Source organism: Drosophila pseudoobscura, chromosome 3, assembly GCF_009870125.1.
Source record: "Drosophila pseudoobscura strain MV-25-SWS-2005 chromosome 3, UCI_Dpse_MV25, whole genome shotgun sequence".
In the NCBI taxonomy this organism is placed as follows: domain Eukaryota; kingdom Metazoa; phylum Arthropoda; class Insecta; order Diptera; family Drosophilidae; genus Drosophila; species Drosophila pseudoobscura.
The window spans coordinates 8640955-8647224 of record NC_046680.1 but is presented as its reverse complement, the minus strand read 5'-3'; positions in this window follow the sequence as shown (position 1 = coordinate 8647224).

The following is a 6270-nucleotide window of genomic DNA, read 5'->3' as shown; positions in this document are numbered from 1 at the left end:
CCAGCCCTGTCCCCCCCTCCAGCACACGTACACATGTGCACACCTATGGCTAGTGATCCTGCCCCCCCCTCTGGCCCCAACTCCCATGATTACCGACCGGCATTAGCGTCAACAAGCATTAGCCAATCCATTTCATCGACACGTTCGTTCTTCGGGTCGTTTCTCGTGCGATGTTATCATTTAATTCGTGGGGAATTAACACGGACATTGTCAGCAGTAAATGAGCTAATTAATCTAGTAAATGTGTCGCCACCCCCCACACTCAGCCCTTCTTTGCCGTGGGACATTGCATGGCGGTGATGCCACGCCATCGTTCGTTTGCGTTTTTGTGGTTCTCCAGAGGATCGATCCCCAACGCTGACACGCTTCTCCAGGTGGGACATGGGCGGAGCAGCCCCCCAGGGGGACAGGACCCAGAAGGAGCTGCACTAAAACGCCCAAATGAGATGCAAGAATCCATTCCGCTTCCAAGCCCCACCTCGTAAATTATTTTCAACTGGAAAATGTCAGGGAAATGGAATTGAGGAGCTGCTGGGAAAATCATGGAAAATGTACGTTTATTTTTTGGCTAACTTTTCTTGGCCACAAATCAATCTTTTGTGCCACCATTTCGGGCCGGCCCGGACCCAGACTCGAGTCCCAGTTAATGAACTGCCGTGGGCCTTGGGTCCCAATCTCGATGCGGTTTGTGATGCGTTCGATGGATTTCATTTCATTGCCACTTATTTGGCCAGACCGGGGGGTGGGGGGAATGGGAAACAATTTCGTGTTTATGGCCAGGTTGTTTTCACCAGTCACAAAAACGCTTATCGATGGAGGAGATCGCTGCGCGAGACTTGTAAATATTTATGATTTTGTATAAATATTTGCTGTATTTCGGTTTTGGCCAAGACAAACGGGTTTCCCTCCCCACTCTACGCTGCTCCGCGCCAGGAGGGGGCCTTGGGAGATGTGCGAAAATGTTTCGAACACCTTTGTATGTGGCGGGGGGCTGTGGTAAGAAGTCCCTGCTGCCCCTGCCACATCCTTCGTGTTGTGTGTGTGTGCTGAAATAATAAATCTGAAGAAGGGTTCTACGTTTTACCCTCACTTCTGTCGTACACGGTATTTCTAGAGTTTATGGAATGTTTATGATGAATTTCTACATGTTGATGGATGGAAAAAAAATACCTTACCGATTGCATAGATTGTACGATAGGATATGAAAGTTGGTACGCCCTGAAATTGTGGTCTTTATAATTATTTCAACACTTAATATTTGCTCCGAGAATGGAAATTGTAACAGGACATATGAAAATGTAAATATTTTATTTAATTATATTTAATATGTAAAAAATATAAATATAGTTCTCACAAATTTAATATAATATATTTATTTTTAAGGGTTTTATATTTACATTAAAAAAGACTTTTCAATACATTAATATTTGTATCAAAGTGAGATCTATTTAATTTCAATAAGTTTTTATTTAAAGGCCCGATATTTAATTTACTATTTGTGCTTAATAATTAATTTTAATTAATTTAATATTTCTGTTTGTTATGGAATTTTTCTCTAGAGGTTCTAGCTCAAGATCTACGAATCTGGAAGAGCTACTCCTTTGAAATATGTTTAGTCTATTCCACCTTCCAATTCCGAAGTACAAGTATTCCTGATTTGAATTAGAAATCTCTCGAATGTTGTGGTTATTCTAAGCAGTCCCTAAACTGACTTCTAATCTATCCAAAATCATTATCAATAGATCGTTTTAACAACCCAAACCAGTCTCAGAACAGCATAAATTTCTATGCATTTTTTCCTCGATTTTGAAACGATTTTCGTAATCGTAAATGAAATTCCTGTAATAAAGTTATCCAAGAACTAGGGTATTTTTTATTCGATATCCTGTACTAATTTCTTGTTTTTTTTTCTTATGTAAACGAAACCCTTCGACGACGGTCGCCGGTGGACGGCCATCTTTTGTGGGAGTTACCCTCACGAGAACGTTTAGGCAAAGGCCTGGGCTGGGTAAATATTTAAACTGGTTTTCGATTGTTTTCGCAAAATCGTTGCAGTTGGTCAAACACGTGTTTGAGATAATTTAATTAAATTTACTTGGCTTTTTTCCGTCGCTGCCACGTGCCACTCCAGGCCCCGACTGCCTCTAGCCGCTTTTCACTCAAGTGGCAAACACTCGAGCACTTGCTCGCTTGTCCTGCCGCGACTCGAGTTCAATCTGTGCTTAAATTGTGGCAAGTGCAGCGCCACTCGGCTCAAGCATCGATGGATTGGTCGGGGCAGGGGCAGAGTTCTCAGGAACTGAAAACTTTGGTGGTCTTTGGCAGCAGACAATGCAACTGTCAGAGATCTCTGTGGATGGATCTGTGGCATCTGTCGCAGTCCGCAGAGACCTGAGACCCGAGACAGTACGGATTGCATTCCCCCGAATCAATGACGATGATGACTCGTGGAAATCCAGTGAAAGAACTGAAACTAAATATGATTTATCTTCACGGTGTGTTCCCGGAGTCGACTCTCCTCCCCTCTCATTAGGGCGGCGACTCCCGACTAATTTGCATAAGTGTCCTGCCAGGCCCCAGGACGAGTGTGCACTCGAAATACATACCATACCATGCCCATGGAGGCACACTAATTAAAATGTTCGCGCCTCAAATTTCCCTCTCGCCGCCTTATTTATGGCCCTCTGTCCAGGTCCTCTGAATGTCTTGCATATGGAGAAATGTGTACTCGCATCCCTACATTCGGTTTCTTATTCTTGTTCTCTTCCTTTTTTGTTTACGACTGACAAATGAGACATTTACATGCTCCGTTCCGTTTGCATATTAAAATTATTCATGGTTTCTGCTGGAGGGATACAGAGTGAGAGGAAATCGGAAATGCAGGCTAGGGGCAGGGCTAATGGCTATGCAAGCAGATGCTAAACCAATAAGGGGGTAAGGCATTCAAGGAGGAAGAGGAAGATCTATATGGTTTCCTTCTCTATTCTTCTATACGAACTTTTAGATCCATCTTACACTCGAATTTGCTTGGATTATCCACATTACATTAGTTTCTTACTAGGGATTTGATCTCTCAGCCTCATCCACTTGTTGGAATACCCTTGCCAGGACCTCAGTCCACCCTAACCCCCCCGTTTGTTTTTCAAGAGTCAATCCTCCGACTAATTGACACACAATTGTAATTGCAATGATGACACTTTCTCTGCCCCTGGCCTACCCTCACCCTCACCCTCTCCTCTCCTCTCACTAATCCCATAAGTCGCAGCGCACCACAGCACAGGGGGAGGGGTGGGGCTTTCGGCTAGTGGATGTCCATGTAAATCCAATTGGAAACAATTTGAATCAAATTCAAAGCCCAACGCCCGACGCTCAACAAACAAGAGGCATGGTGAGGAGGGGGAGTGGTGGTGGCGGTGGAGGAGGAGGGGGTCAAAGGGGTAAGGCTGTGTGACAGCTGTCGCGGCCCGAGAAACTCCTCCGAGAATTGGGCGTGATAAAAGGGGGTTAATCGAACAAAGTCCCGCGGACCGCAGCGTAGATCAGAGAATTTTCCTCACCTTTGCGGAAAAAGAAAATTCCGCTTTCCTAAAGGGTAACGGGAGGTGATGGCCAGAGGAATTTCCTTTAGGGTATTTTGGTTAATTAGCGGAGTCTGGGGACATCTTCTGTTTGCCTTTTGGCTTTGATTTAAACATAAAATTGTGTGCCGCTCCGCTCCGCTCCGCTCCGTTCCCGGAACCTGTCCTATGGGGAAATGTTTCTTAAAAATAGACCAAACAGAGAGTGGGAGAGAGACAAGGAAGGAAAGAGTTTTCCCTGCACTTGCAAGAGGAAAATGTGACTTTTTCGAAAGGCGGTTACGTACGCGCCTTGTCAAAAGTTAATGAGATTACCACGCCCCTCAAATTAATTCACAGAAAACTCAAACAAACTCCATCTCTCCCTCCCTCTCCCTCTCTCTCTCTCTCTTTGTCACACTGTCAAACGGTCACAGGCAGAAAACCGCAAATGCGGAAAATGCAAATTGTTTTTCAACCGAACCCCGTACCGTCCCTCACCGAGCCCATCCCCGACTGTTTTCTCCTAACGAGGCGTGAAAATTCTGTGGGCGTTTTCGCCGGTAACTAATCCGACAGAAAGAGAGGGAGATACGCAAACGAAGAGGGGGGGAGGGAGGGAGAGTAGGTCCTCGAGTGTGTTTGACAACTTAACCAAAGGAACTCAAAGGGTATGCACGAGTGTGTTCAATGCGAATAATGTGCGAAAGTCAGAAGGGGTTAAACCCGAAATGATGACTAATCAACTCTGAAAGGCAACAACAGAAGCGGACAAGAATGAAGAAAGACCTCATAAAGTACTGTACAGTAAGAGAGTGCTGAATGAGCAACCGTTAGAGGAGGATTAGAATAAGGAGAGAAAGAGAATCTTCTTTGTGGTAAGAAACACCTTGAAAATGGAAGCCCAGCATATGGAAAAGCATCATTCCGTCTAATTGAAACTCCAAACGAACCCCTAAGAACATGGAATCAATCCGTGTGGAATCACCCACACGGATCCCTAGCGAATCCTGCTCGCTCTCAATTTTCACGTTTACTACATGTAAAATATAATGTAATGTATAATATATGTAGAATCACAAACCGTTGTTCCACTTTCCCACTCGTTTCTCACGTGCACACACGCACACATAGCCATGGACTGCTGTTCGACTGCTTTGCCGACTATCAAGAGAGAAGAATAATATGAGAAAAAGAGAATGATTTTCATTGGCTAAAATTTCATTGGTTCAGAGGCCAAGACGTTACTTTCATACTTTTTTCGTGCGATTTTCAATGTTTATAGTATTGTTTAATCTTTTAAATCGTATATAAATATATATATATATAAATAAGTATATATTATTTCCATTAGACTATATTATTTTATATATTTATAGAAACTTAACTTTGATTTGGAAAACACACAATTAAATTGAAGATTTTCTTAATTTTTTAATTTGAGTTAATTAAATTGTTCATTAAATTTAAAGAAACTTAATTGAAACACCGAATTCTTTCAACACTGTCGCACCACAGCACATAATAGTTTTCATAGGAGTGTATCCTCTTTCTTTGAAGGAATATATTCCACTAAAGCGCGCTTAAAATGGAACCAGCAGCGAATAACTAGAACTAGAGGAATTCGTTTGCAAATTGCATAATATGATCGAACTGCACACCCACAAACGGCCACGAATCTGGAGATTATTGGGTATGTAGCATCTTAGTGTCTGCATTCATGTGTGCGTCGTGTACTATTTCCAGATTTTCTAGTGGCTGCATCTATGGCGGTTTAGTGTGGATATATTCCTTCTCGGTATGTTCTTTCGCATGACGAATGACATTGAAATGACGAGCACGATCCTTTCTGAACCGGAATCAGCAAGGATGTCGGTCAGTATCTTGAATGCGGATGGATGACGACGCTGGATCTTTGTGGCTGGTCTAATGCGACCCCAAGTGACGTGTGGATCTTCCCACATTCAAGCAGTGCTGTAGATTATAGCGTAGTTGTTTGAGGTCTGGGTATAATGAACCATTTAAGCATCGTCCAGGAGAGATACGACACTTCGATATGAAAGTGCATGGGTTGTATTCTCACATCAGCATTCCTTCAGTCAACATTACCGCCAGTACATTGCACGAACTGGAACCCAAACCAATGTACGAGAGAAGTGCGTTTATCCATCTCCAATGGTTTCAGCCTGCTGCTGCTGCTGCACACTCACGCCCCCAATAACTGGGGCGTTGCAAAGAGTGTCCCACGGCTGGAAATGAACCCACCAACCCACAACCACTTGGTGTATAGCGCTCTCCCTCTCACTTTGTATTGCATCTGTGTCTGTGTGTCTTTCTTGCCTGCTCTGCCTTGTTGTGTCTCTCTCTATCATGCTCTCCCTCGCTCTCTCTCTCTCTCTGTCTCTCTGGATCTGGTTGTCGTTGTCGGCGTCGTCGTCTCCTTCGTCGTCGGTGGATGGTTTTGTTGCTGACAGTTCGGCTCTCCACGGGACGGGACGACGATGTGGTGTCGTTTTGCACTCCCAGCGATAGGTTAGATTTTCCATTCGTTGCCTGCCGCCGCCTCTCAGGCTTGCTTATTGTTACCTACCGCCATTGCCACCCCCTCGGCCCACATGGAACTCAACTCTCATGCGGCGCAGGCTCGTTTCGTTTCCATTTTCAAAACATTGGTCGTTGGTCGTTTGGCTTTTCCCGCTGCTGCTGCTGCTGC